This window comes from Amborella trichopoda, chromosome 2 (assembly GCF_054954075.1).
Source record: "Amborella trichopoda isolate Santa Cruz 75 chromosome 2, AtrichopodaSantaCruz75HAP2 v2.0, whole genome shotgun sequence".
NCBI classification, from domain to species: domain Eukaryota; kingdom Viridiplantae; phylum Streptophyta; class Magnoliopsida; order Amborellales; family Amborellaceae; genus Amborella; species Amborella trichopoda.
Window position 1 is genome coordinate 10,456,780 of NC_142337.1, and position 14,039 is coordinate 10,470,818.

The window sequence follows — 14,039 nt, forward strand, 5'->3', positions numbered from 1 at the left end:
TTTTTAGGTGTCTCAACCATATGAAATCAATAACAAACGGTTGGGATTGTCATTTGTATGTCGATGTTTGCTAAAACCGAATTGATAGCATAGTATACAAGCCCACAAAAGAAAACAAATCAAAAAGAAAATTTTCACTTTTAGTATAGAAATCTCTACAATGTCCATCTTCATTCAATGCGTTGAAGAAAAGTGGAGGGAGAGTGGGACCTCACATTTGCTTCACATAATGTACTGGTGGGTCCCATTCTCTTTGCATCACAGTCCATCAGTCCATTGGAAGATGATAATACTTTTTGACCGTACCATTTCAAAGATCATTTATATATCATATCATGCCTCACTATTAATACTTTAATACTTGCATTGCCTATTCACATGAACTCTACGATCAACCATAAGTGGTGGCACCAAAATTTCTTTATATTAAAAAAGGCCTAAAGAGAATATGCTTGAAGTGTAAGGATTTAATGGCTTTCTAAATTAGGAAAAGCTAATGTTTAATAAAACGTACCTACAAAAAAAAAAAACAAGATAGCAATTCAAAAATTTTTAAACCCAACATTAAAAGATGTAAGCCCAATAAGTAAAAAGGAACAAAACTGCCTCTCCATAAGAGCCACTAGAATATAAAAAAATTATTTGGGAGTTGAAGTCTCATATTGTATGGAAGGGGCCATGCACAGGGCCCTTAATACCCCAAACATTGAAGTTCCAATAAATGTACATTGTTGTGATATTTTGGTAGGTGGCGTCTAAATAAATAGAAATACTGTGAGGTTCCACTAATTATCACGTTTCAAGTGAAATATCCATCAAATGAGAAAAGGAATCTAGGCTTCTTTCATGGTGTTTCTCTCTTGGAAATCTCTCCTCCTTTTAGAAGTTTTCATAACTCTCTATCCCTCTGTTTGGTTAACAACAAAAGGTTAGTGTTGGTCTCTGTCTCATCACATGGAGAGTAATTGGAGGAATGAAAGGATCATGTGAAAGAATACCTTCAGCTGCTCTCTCAAATCACTTAAAGAGTACCTGGGGAAATGAAAGATCATGTGTAAAAAGACTTTGGGATGTGTTGTGTCCATCTTAATAGGAAAATTACTACACTGCAAACGCCAAGTGCTTAGTTTTTAAGCGTTTCAAAATCCAGATCTAGGGGGAGGGATCGGTCACCAGCACATTTACATCGGATCGTTGGATCGACGATCTAGATCAATCTAAATTGGTGATTTAGAAAATATTAAAAATAAATTAAATAAATTTAAAATTAAAAGAGGGGTTTTAAGGTGAGGATTTATGGGGAACTTAAGAAAATATTCAATAAACTTGAAAAAAAAAAAAAAAAAAAAAATATAAGGGGGATTTTGGGGAACTGGGTTGGGCCAGACCATCCCAAAACTAGTTAAGGTTATATATATTAATATATAGGGAAAATTATATAAATAGCCATTTACGTTCCGTTGTTATCAAAATACTGAATACTTTATGTTGTTACTGATATATCTGTTTTCTGGACTTCATAGCAAAATTCTTGAAGAACAAAAAATTTTAAATTCGTATTCGCTCTCTACCTCTCTCTCTCTCTGTAAACCCCTTCTCTATCTCTGAAACCCTTTATCGGTTTCAATCTGAGACTCCCTCTCTTCCTCAAACTACTCTCTGAAACCATCTTTGTTAATGGGATAGCCCTTCTCTATCTCTTTGAAACTGTCTCTCTCTCAAACCCCCCTCTCCCAATCAGAGACCCCCTCTCTCTCCGAAACCTCTTTGAAACTATCTTTGGTAATTGGAGAGGCCATGGTTGTGGGGTTTTAAAGAGCAGTCTGATGAAGGTGGGCTTCTGGTTTTTGGCTTGAAACTTGTCGGTTTTGGGAAAGAAAATTTTTTTGGTTCTTGAAGAGCTAAAAGTTTTAAATTTTCTGGTTTTTCAAAAACAAAAATTGACTTTTTTCGGTTTTTGAAAAACCGAAAAAAGGTGGTTTCGTCTTTTTTTAAAAAATTTTTTATGAAGTTTAAAAAACATACATATCAATAATAACATAAAGTATTCGGTATTTTGGTAATAACAGAAACTAAAACAGATATTTACATAATTTTCCCTAATATATATTTTTATTTTTTCTTTGCAAATCTTCTTATTGGTTTTAAAATGAGAAAATTTCTATTTATTTGTTTTTGTTAATTTTTAGTATTTTTTTTGTACATGTTTTTAGGCAATTTTAAAATTTGTAGTTATGTTTTTTCTTTTTTCTATGTATAATCCATCGGGTCCGGTCCGGGTCCTCTAAGTAAATTTTGCATCAGGTCCGGGCTAAAAAAATTTTGGGTCTGGGTCTGGGTCTGCGTCCACGTCCAAGTCCCATGTATGGATTTCGCTGAACCTGGACCCTACACGACCCGTTCCCACCCCTATTCATGGCATTGAACTTTTTTTCTGGGAATGTAATTGGCAGTTAGTTTTTAGAGGAATTATTTAACAATTCCAGCATGAAATTGCAACAAAAATGTAGTAGTTCGCGCGGGTGCACACATAAAAACAATGAAGTTTGGGATTTTATTTTTCTTTCAGAGGGGGCGGGGCATGCAATTCATATTCATTTAGTTGCTATAATCACAGTAATCAAGACTAGACTAGACGATACCGGCTGGTCTTGGAGTTGGACCACCAATCAATGTCTTTGGCCGGTCAACTTGGTTTAGTCAATAATCGATAAAACTAATGTTTGTCCAATTTTGGCCAGTCCAACATGTTTATTTTCTAGGATTCAGATAACCAACCCCAAATAGTTAGAATAAAGCTTAGATAATGATGATGAGTCGGCCTATTATTTCCAGTACAATTGGCGTGTTATGAGTGATTCAACTGTCTAAAAAACTTGAATAACTTTTTGTTATATAGTTTATATTATGAACTATTTATGAATTATTATTTAGATTTTCTATTTATATTTTTAAAACCTGGTCTAACCAATTTGACCAACGGTCAGACCAATTTTGACTGGACCGGACCTTTTGAAGTCGGACCTTTTGAAGTCTTAATAACTGATCGGATCTTAAATGCATAATAAGAGCCTTAGAGAAGCCTTTTAAACCCTAGGGACCACATCTGCCTAGTATATTCAGACTATAGTCCATCTTATAAATCCCAAAAAATCTAGAAAATCCCATTTTTAGAAGATGCTTGATAAAAAAATTGGCAGGTTTACAAGTGAAACGGGATGAGAATATGTCAATATTGCCAAACTACATGAATTATGATCCGATATAGCAATTTCCAATCATCACAAACACAATCCTAAATAAATGTGCACCTGCCTGATCGGTTGCTTGCCGTGCCAGAGCTTGTAGTGCGTCGTACATCGGACCTGAGCCGCAAGTTGTGGTGAAAACAGTTGCTGACTCCTAATTCAAATAGACAACTGCCTCATGCATTTCTAGGTCATCTTTGGTTATAAAAACTCTCAATTTCAACCTCCCATTAGGAGAGAGAGCCGCACATTTTCAAGAAACTCTAATTTCATCTCTCCAACCAAATCCCCTAACCCTAGTATCTAGGAAGCCCAAACCAGAGCACCAACCTTAGTTTTTAGTAACGATGGGGAACCATTACAAAGAACAATTGCAGAGAACATAAACCTTCTCTTTTCATCACTTGAAGTACCAAACCTTTGAGATTCCAGATTCATTATGAAGCTAGTTCATTCAAAGATCAAGGTCAATCATTTATTTCTGAAAGGACACATGTGATAGGTGATCCAGCTGGAGTATAGAATAATTTTTTTCTTTCTTTTTAATTCTTTTTCTATTCGTCACGGTCTAGATCACTTACAAGTAGTCATTTTATAATATAATAACTTCAAATAAAATAAAAGAATATAATAAGATCTCAAGAATTTGAAGCCATTCAAAACCTTTCTTTCAATAACAAAGAAACGACACAACCTATGCTTGGGAATAAAGATACAACAAGGCCTAGTACACCCCACGCCGAGTCTCTTCCTTCTTATGGTGCTCGAGATCTTCGATTGGTCTCTTGATTGCTCTTTCTTATATCAAAACCCAATCAATGTACATAGATCTCAATCTAGAACTACACACCTAAAGCCTCAATGCTTAGGCCTAATTTAAGTCCCTTGGATTGATCCTAATGAGAGATAGAAATAAAAAAAGGAGCGAGAAAACTACTAACTAGGAATGATCCCTTTGCTGCTCACAAAATCACATAACCAAAACCTAGCTTGATTTAGAACTCATGAGAGAGATTCAAATTTAACCTATTCTAGCTTGGATGTGCCCCTCCTTAGGATAGTTTGTGTGTGTGTGTGTGTGAGAGAGAGAGAGAGAGAGAGAGAGAGAGGTAGGCTAAGGTGGGGCGTGGCCCGGTAGGTTTCTTAGAAAGAAAGAGAGTAACCTATGTAGGGAGTACCCCTTAGAGAGGCTAGAGAGAGAGAAGAGAGAGTAAGTAAGAAGCATATAAACAAAGGAAGAGAACGATCTTTTTTATAGATTTTTCATGCATTAGGGTTACCATAAAATCACAAGAGTAAATTGTTACCGTCGATCTAAGGAAACTTATGGGGTGAGAGATATGAGTCATCTATTCCCTAGATCCGCCATTAAGATACTAAAGAAGGTGCTATAACATTAACCTCCACTTCTTAAATGTATTCCCATCAAATAAGTTAAATGAAGAAAATATTCTTTACATTATCTAATAGTAAATATTAATTCCTTGCTTCTCAATGAATCGAGATTTTCTAAAACCACATATTTCATTTCTTTATTGCAAGTAGCTTCTCTCCACAAAAGGAAAGCCAACTAGTATGAGATGCCTCTCACAATATTTGGCAAGAAAAGGCAATCCCATATGGGTGAGGCGTGTCATCATTTGGTAGCTATTCATGGGCCCCACCCAATTGTCCCATGTGATTTAAATGGGTCTCCAATAATTATGGAGGGTCTCACATAGTTTAGAAATAAAAAAAATTGATTTTTAGATTTTTTTCAAACTTCTTAATTTATTTAAAACTCTATAAATGAAATTTTCTTTATTTATAAATATAAATCACAAAATTATAATATCAAAAGATTCATAAAAATTGAAATAAACATTCTAAAAGTCAATTAAAATAAAATTAATTAAATTAAATTAATTTTGATGGGAATCAGATCTGAATAGGTCTAGGATTTAATTAACGCATAAGTGCACTCCACCTTCAATTGTGGACCATGATCCACACTGGCTTTCTCAAACTGATCCAGCAGCTCCCATGACCTACAGTCCACTGTAGGGGCTCATGATTGGACCGCCAAATACAATCAATGGGCTAGAGAACGTAATCTCAGTCTGTAGATTTTAGGTTTTTCCTTAGAGACAAACCATGATCCGCCAGACCATGATGCAACCATGACTGTCAGGTGGATAGAGATAATCTCTCGCACATATACACGATTCACCCTGGATTACTATCTCAGTTCGACTATCTATGTACATGCCGTGTGATGATACAACGATGAGGTTTTAGTCATATTTCTATCGATTATTCATCACACACAAGAGTCACACAGTCCCTTGACTCTCATCCCGACGTACTCTGACCTCATCAAGGGCTACTAACCCACTAAACCCTCATCGGTTTCATCTCTATGCCCAGGTGCATTGGATTTTCCTACTCGGCTGACGTAACACGTCAAGCATAGTCCGAGTATCGGCAAAGTGTATTTTCCTAGTATGGTCCACAAGAGGACCACACTCCCGCTGAGTTTATGATTCATTTATTTATACAATCTCTCTTGGCTTTTAAAAGCCACATAAACCCAACAATTGCATCAGGACAAGTTCATCCAGTCTATCTAAATTCTAAACAAGGCATCTACTCCAAGTTATGGGCCGCAAGGTCTCGGCCGGTTCCTAAGTCTCGTTCATTTGCTTTCATTTTGAGTTTAGTTTCATTTCTCCATTTTATTATATCTTGTTTCATTTTATCTCATTTCTTGAAATCATTTATTCTATCTTGCTTAGGTTGATGCGATTCACAAGCCAGCCATGCCGACGATCTAAAGAGGGTTAGAGATCAAATCACTTTTGAATCGGAATTCAACTGGATCCGATCTACTTGATTTTAATTAACTAATAAAGTGCGGATTTTGCTGTTGAGCTCGTGCAAGATCAATCCCAAATCCACCGTACACATGGCTATAATATATATTTCACTGAAAATATCTAAGAAACTTGAAACCTTTTTCAAAATCTCGACAAAAATGAGGAAATTCAAAAAAAGCTTTAATAGAACTACTTTGTGGCATTCTTTTAAGTTTTTTTTGAAATTATACTAAAATTTAAGTATGTTTAAGAGAAGGCATTTCAGATGTTGGGCTTGCCGCAAAAATTTCTCTTACAACAATGCGGATACACACAATGGAAGAAGTGTAGGCTTTGAGCCTTTGGAACCAAGTAAATACACTGAAAACAAGCAAACATGCAAGTAATGTTTACACAAGATTTAACATTGTTCAACTTTATGGGCTATGTCCATGCAGAGGGGAAAACCATCCACTAAAAAAGTTACAGGGCTACACAAGAATGAAATGCCTATGCTCCCAACAGTAAATCATCTTTTTCCTTCGGATTTTGTCCGAGAAAAGGTATGCCTTATTTGAGGCTCTCTCTCATGGAAAGCCATTTCTCTCGCTTGAGTTTATTTCTCTGAGAATGTCTTTCTCTCTAGGCTCTTTCCTCCATCTTAGGTTCTCTCTCACTATGCCATATTACTTGCTTTAGTGTTGTTTATGTTTGATACATAGTAATTTTCATAATTTAACAGTACCTAATCTAATTTAAGAGTTCGTAATTTGGGCCTTCAGCCACATTTCTTACCCCCCCCAAAAAAAAAAAAAAACAAACAGAAATTCCTTAATATGACTTAGTAAAAAACAGAAATTCTTATTATGTTCATTCATGGCATATTTTTACCTCAAAGTTCTATACAAAGGGAATTTACCTTCATTGTTTACACACATTTTATTTGAGTAGGTAAATTGACGCCTCAGACAGCAAAAGAATCATCGTATGTCCCAACAAAAGAATCATCTTATGCCCCGGAAGATAAATTATTACGAGTCATTCTTGGAATTCAAGTATCCCATCTGAGATACCGTTCTCTCTAACACTAGCTGGTCCCATTGGTACCTCAAATTTACAGAGACCTGTGCCGCCTTCATAGACTTCCCTGCGAGGTAGTACCAATGAACTCTGTGAACACGACAAGGCATGTTCTTCTTTCTCTCTCTCTCTCTCTCCACAGGTGAACAATAAAGTTTGTTCATTGTACTTGGATGCTCCACTCAACGGTGCATTTAATTGCTCCCTTCTCAGAGGTGATCACTGGCAATATTGGTGAAATTCCATTGATATTTTAAGCTTCTTGAATATTTTATTGAAGTGATTAATCTTGTTTATACAGGAGATCAAAGTAAAGTGCATCTTCAAATAGGATCAAGAGATGTGGCTTCAATATTGAAAATCTTTGTGATAGCCTTAAAACATATTGTTGTCTCTAATTATAAAATTTAAAAATAGTGTAAAGCGAGCAGATCTATGAAAAATTTAAAATATTGAAAATTGATGGTCCAAAATGCATTACAAGATGCACTATTTCCAAAACTTGAAATCCATTTTTTTCTTATATCTAGGTATCTTGAGGTCGAGATGATTAATTTGAAGATATTTGGGCATCAAAACAACCTCTTCTAATTTTTTATGTGAGCCGGAATTTGATTGTTTAGAGCCTCGCACTTATATAGACTGCTTCCTTTAAAAAATTTACAGCACTAAAAACAAATTTAAGATATTACATAATATACTCACATGAGAATGTACTATACCCGATGACAAATAATTTTTGAGTGCTTATAAATTCAAGATATGATTCATAAGTAGGATTGCATAAGGTGCCCACCTTATACCATACAAGTAAGGCGCGCCTCTAAATTTTGCCAAAAGATGTAGTTCCAATATTAGGAAACCCTATGATAGCTTGAAAATACATGTTCAATCCTACTTATAAAATTTCAAATTTTATAAATAATACAAATGGAGCAGATCTATAAATAATTGAAATGAAAATAGCTAGTCGAAATAACTTATTACAAGATGCATTATTCTTGGACTTGAAATTATTTTTCTTTATATCCACACGTCTTGAGGTCGAGATGATCAATTGAAAAGTTTTCCAACTTCAGAACACTCTTTTTTACTGGATTTTTGAGTTGTACCTTACTCATTAATACAAGATTGCAACAATATTCTAGACACCTAATTATGAAATTGGTTTTTTTTTTCATTTTTTCTTGATTTTTTCTAATTTTTAAATGTCTAAAAATGCCTTAGAAATGCCAGTAAACCCTTAGGGACCATCCTACCCAAATACACCATAATATATCTTTTTTATGGTCCATAATCCCTTGCACCATGGTCCCAACCTTCTAGATATCCTAGGAAACCTTTAAGGAGTCCTAAAACTTTAGGTGACCATCTACAGATTTATCCTAAGGCCTTAGAACTAGGAAACTGACTCAAGATTATGAAATTGGGAGCAGAGTCGTCAAAGATATGATCAAGAATAAAAATGACAATGAAAAGCACGTTAAAATCTCGAAAAACCAGTTGTAAAGTTTGGATACCAGTTTTCGGTATATGGACCCAAGGTCTAAAACACCACTTTTTGGCGTTTAAGCCATAGCCCCATAAAATGTGCTCTCACATAGCTTTTACAAGCCAAAAGCCCTAGATGCCAGTTTTCATGGTTTCTGACCAGTTTTTTTTTAAAAAGACACCAGTTTTCATGCTGTCTGACCATTTGTTTAGAAAACGCTAAATATCATGGCGTCTACACTTCTTATCCTGGTCAACTAATATTTTCAATAAAAATCTAGTAGTAATCTTTCCCAACCGACTTAGAACCAACTTTTGAAGCCTATATAAGGGCTCTATATCAGGTCATTCAAGGGTCCAACATATAGAACATTAGATCTAGAGACCTAATCTTTAGAGAAAATCTAGAATTAAGAAGCCTAACCCTTGAGATACATAAACATTAGTTTTCTAAACCCAATTCCAGATAATAAGGTCATAGCCTAGATCCTCTAAATCTTAGTTTAGAGTTTTAGCCTTTAAACCTTTGTTCCTAAAAGTCATGACCCTAGATCGGTCATACCCTAGATCCTCTTAATCTTAGTTTAGAGGTTTAGCCTTTAAACCTTAGTTCCTAGAAGTCATGACCCTAGATCTAACCCAATTCCAGATAATAAGCTCATAGCCTAGATCCTCTTAATCTTAGTTTAGAGTTTTAGCCTTTAAACCTTTGTTCCTAGATGTCATGACCCTAGATCGGTCATAGCCTAGATCCTCTTATTCTTAGTTTAGAGTGTTAGCCTTTAAACCTTAGTTCCTAGAAGTCATGACCCTAGTTCTAAACCAATTCCAGATAATAAGGTCGTAGCCTAGATCATCTTAATCTTAGTTTAGAGTTTTAGCCTTCAAACCTTAGTGCCGAGAAGTCATGACCCTAGATCTAAGCTAATTTTAACTTCTCTCAACCATCCATAGCCAATATTTTCAGCAGATCTTAGAGGGAATAATCAATCAATTTCAAAGAAAAAAAGTGAAGGCACAGAGGCGTAAATAACCCGCGATCCTGATACGGGCGACACCACCAACTTCAGGTGTCCCAGGCCGAGCATCCCGGGCAAGTAAACGCTTATTTCCTTTTCTCCTTTAATTTTAGTTATTTTGATTATTTTAAGTAGACTTAATGTTGCAATAGATTTATTTTATTTTGGTGAAAATATCATGTTGGCATTGCCATTCAAGGTTAATTAGTCTTCACATCATAATTTGACCGTTCCTACAACATCTTTATCACAAATTTAATTAACTAATTTTATAGCGATAGATCAAGGGATTTTAGATTTGAAATTATCTCGATTTTGCGTTGTAAACAACTATATGATCGTTTTTCATGATTCATAGTTAAAGTATGAGGGACTACAACTTACAAGAATTGCTAAACACACATTTATATTGGGATTGTCTACAAAGAAACCATTTATCTTTTGTATATGGAAGTCGCAATTCTTCTTGTCCCTTAAACTTCAAAATGAGTGATTGTAAGAGTATCATTAATAAATACAAAGTTTCAAAAAGAAATTAAAATTATTGGACTTCGTGACTCACTCCAATCCATCCAATTTGACATCCTCCATGTACAAAAGATAAATGGTTTTTTTTGTAGACAATCCCTTTATATTCCTTCAACACAATTGGTGCTTTATATTTAGATTAAATCTATTGATTTAATAATCCTCAATCTTAGTAGTTTGAAATTAGCTTTCATTTTTATCCTTTTTTTTTTTTTTCTATGGCCACATTTTCTGACATTTTTGTTTTTGGAAAAATTATATAAATATCCATTTTATTTTTCATTATTATTGAAATAACTAAAACTTTCCATTATTACTAGTATGTATGTTTTTGGGACTTCTAGTTTTTTAAAAAAGACTAAATTTCCCATCTTGGTTTCCAAAAATAAAATGGACCTGGGTTTTGAAAAGGGTGCGGTTTGTATAGAGTCTAGGCTCTAAACAATCAAATTAGAGCCTACGATCAAATAGTATCTAGAAATGCGGTTTCATTATTGGAAATCTTTGTGATAGCCTTAAAATATATTTTCATATTTATTTATAAAATTTAAAGCTTCAAAAATGGTGTAGATCATAGATTTATGAAAATCTTGAAAATTGACGGTCTAAAATTGCATTACAAAATACACTATTTCCAAAACTTGAAATCCATGTTTTTTCTCATGTCCATGAAAGTTGATTGTTTAGAGCCTCGGTTCTATATAAACTTTTACCTTTTGAAAAACCAAATAGGAGGGCCTTAATTCTCTACGCGTTTTTTGACATTCTCTGTCTCTTCATATTCCACACAACAAGTGAGAGTTTAACATTCTCTCTCTACCTCCAATTTTTGTTTGGACAGTAGTTCCGAATCAAAGTCCAAATTTGCTGCATTTACATTGTGTAATCTCTCTCTAGATTCATCATGTGTGCTTTGAAGCGTGAAATTGTTCGCAAATCTTTTCGAAAGGCTTGCTTTTCTCGACCCTTACGAACATAGTATTCAATCAAATTTTGCAGAAGCCACATTTGATTTCATGCATTTGCATGTCGATTACCAGATTTGGTAAAAGGGAATTCAGAAGGTCTGATCTTTCTCAAGCATGGAAAGGCCCTGAAGCTGCCCTGATCTTACCGAAATGGTTGTGATGCTCAGGAAGTGTGCTTATATGAGGCACTAGAATGACAATGAAATAAGTTCAAAGGCAACAAAATAATGCAATTTTTGCAGATTTTCTCTGTGGTGATACTTGGATCAAGCCAATGTAAGGGTAATGTTTACCAGAAAACGCGCACCAGTCATTACACTGGTTCAAAAGACATATTAGTAATACGAAAATTTTAAGCATTTTGAGAATTACAAAAAATAAAAAGAATATTTACGTAATTTTCCCTTTTATTTTTTATTTTATATTTTCCAAATATGATCATTTACTTTCTATTACAAAAATGAAGTCATTGTTATTTGCATTACACGGCAGATTTTGTATTGATTTAACTAATTATATGGAGCAAGTTGCTCATCCCAAATTTCGTACGTATAAAGGGAATTTGCTCAGTGTTATGAGTATCGCGTGTACTATTTCTCTATCTAGCATATTCATTTTTTTCTCTCTAGCAGGTCTTATTAATCAAGCATTTGCAATCTTCATAGATTGTTCCAGTGGAAGGGCACGAAAAAACACTATGCTCTATCTCTCTGCGCATAAATGCGTAATGTTCTCTCTCTCCAACAAGGCCTACTCTTTCTATTGGGCTCACTCGATCGAGCCCTCTTGTAAAAATGGAGATGTGTACAACAGAACTCATAATCTTATGGAACACAAGCACCAAATATGTATGTGTGAGTGGAAAATATGGAATAGAGTCAATGTATAAATAAATAAATCACTTTTTAAATTCAAGATTTACGTGGTTCATCTTTTCAAACTATGTACATAAAAGAAATGATAAAAAAAAATCCTCTAAACCTAATGGAGTACAAACTTGTTTCAAGAGGCATGTTTTTTCATGTCCGACTTCTTCTAGAGGCTCTCTCTTTCTCTCTCTCGCTTTTCTTTCCATTGGGTTCTTCTTTCTCCAAGAAGCTTCCTCTCTATCGAAGATTATCTATCTTATAGGTTCTTATTTCTCAGAGAGGTATCTACCTCCTCTCTCTCTTCCACCACACAAACAAAAGAGAGGCTTAAGTGGCAAGCCCTAGTATCCTTAAAGAAAACCCTAGCCTCATAAGGCTTTAATGACTTGCTTGGTCATTAGTTTTATTTGAGGTCCCTCTCTCATGGGACGGTACTCTCCTAACAATTTCTCCCTTTTGTAATATGAGAGAGGTTCTCTTTTATAAATTAATATGGTGGTCGGATGATGCCCATGCCAGCCATGTTTTTGCACTTGTCTCTGGCCAGGTCTTCATCAATATATCGGCATGAATCTTCTTTAGCTACAATAGCTTCTTTTTTAAGACATCTTGAATCTAATGGTAACATGCGTTATTGTAATTTGTCCCTAAATAAAAACTAGCATTCTTGCTCAAATGAATAGCTCTTTGATTGTCACAGTTTATAAACCTAGTTTGGAAGCGACAAACTTTCCTGAAATCTTAACTCTTAGGCATAGAAAATAACCCCTAAAGCCATGGAAAAGTCCTAGAAAAGCCTATCTAGCCTAATGCACTAGGGACCATCATAAACTATAGTAATCTCAACCCATAATCCAGCCAAAATCTTCATAAATTATCCCAATCCTATAGAATTTAGGCCTTAGGAAACCCCGACTTCAAAAGAGCCAGGTTTTATGGTCAAGAAGAAAGGAAGATTTGAAAAAACCGTCACAATGTGGCACTGCCAACTGATGCCTTCATATTGGTTCAGGCCACCGCGTTTCTAAATTTTAGAGTCATTTCGCCTGCAGATGCCTTCAATTTTGACCCTCAAATGTTTAAGTCATCAAAGAAAAAGAAAAATCCTAAGCTAACCAAACCCTAACCCTATTCCTTAAAATCCTAATCCTTAACTCATCTAGGAGCCTCAAACACCAATTTCGAAGCATCCATGATCAATACATTAAACCCTAGATCTTTAGGGAACCTTTCAGCCAATCCATTTAATCGAGTTATGATCAAGGCTCCTGCTCTGGTTCATGGGCCAAAGAGCCCTAGTAGTTAAGGGCGGCAACAAACTGACCGGTCTGCCCTGGCCCTATTAGGCCTGGGTAGAACCAAAAACAAATATATTAATAAATAAGAGTCGAGCCGGGTTGAAGCAGACCAACATTAGCCCTAAACTAGCTCTCTGGCCACAATTTATGGCCCAGGACCAACTCTTTTAGGGCCGAGCCGCCCAGTTCATTGCCACCTTTATTTAAGCTTTATTTCATTTTCATAATATTTTTCCTTATTTCGTGCTTTATATTTCCTATTGTTATTCTAATTTTCTCTTGACTTCGATGCCGCGTACGCACCAACATTGTCGATGACTCAAGAGGGTCTAATCTCTTGGCGAGATTAGATAACCTTTCCACTGAAATTCTGCATGACCCTTCTTCACTTGTAAGTTTTGTTTAGAGCGAAAATGCGCAAGATTTGTTACAATATCCCAAGTTCTAATGTAGACACGCAGTGGATGATATACATGCCATTTTTTAAGCTTAGCTCTTGTAGGAATCTCTTCATCCACAAAATCTTCATGTAGCCTTCTGTAACTGCAATGTATTATGCATATGTGGTTGATAGGGCCACACACTTCTGCAGCTTGGACGTCCGGGAAATAGCTCCCCTTCAAAAGGGAACAAGTATATCCCCATATTGACTTCATAGAGTTTATATCTCATGCCATGGCAGCGTTTGTGTACCCTTGTAGCAC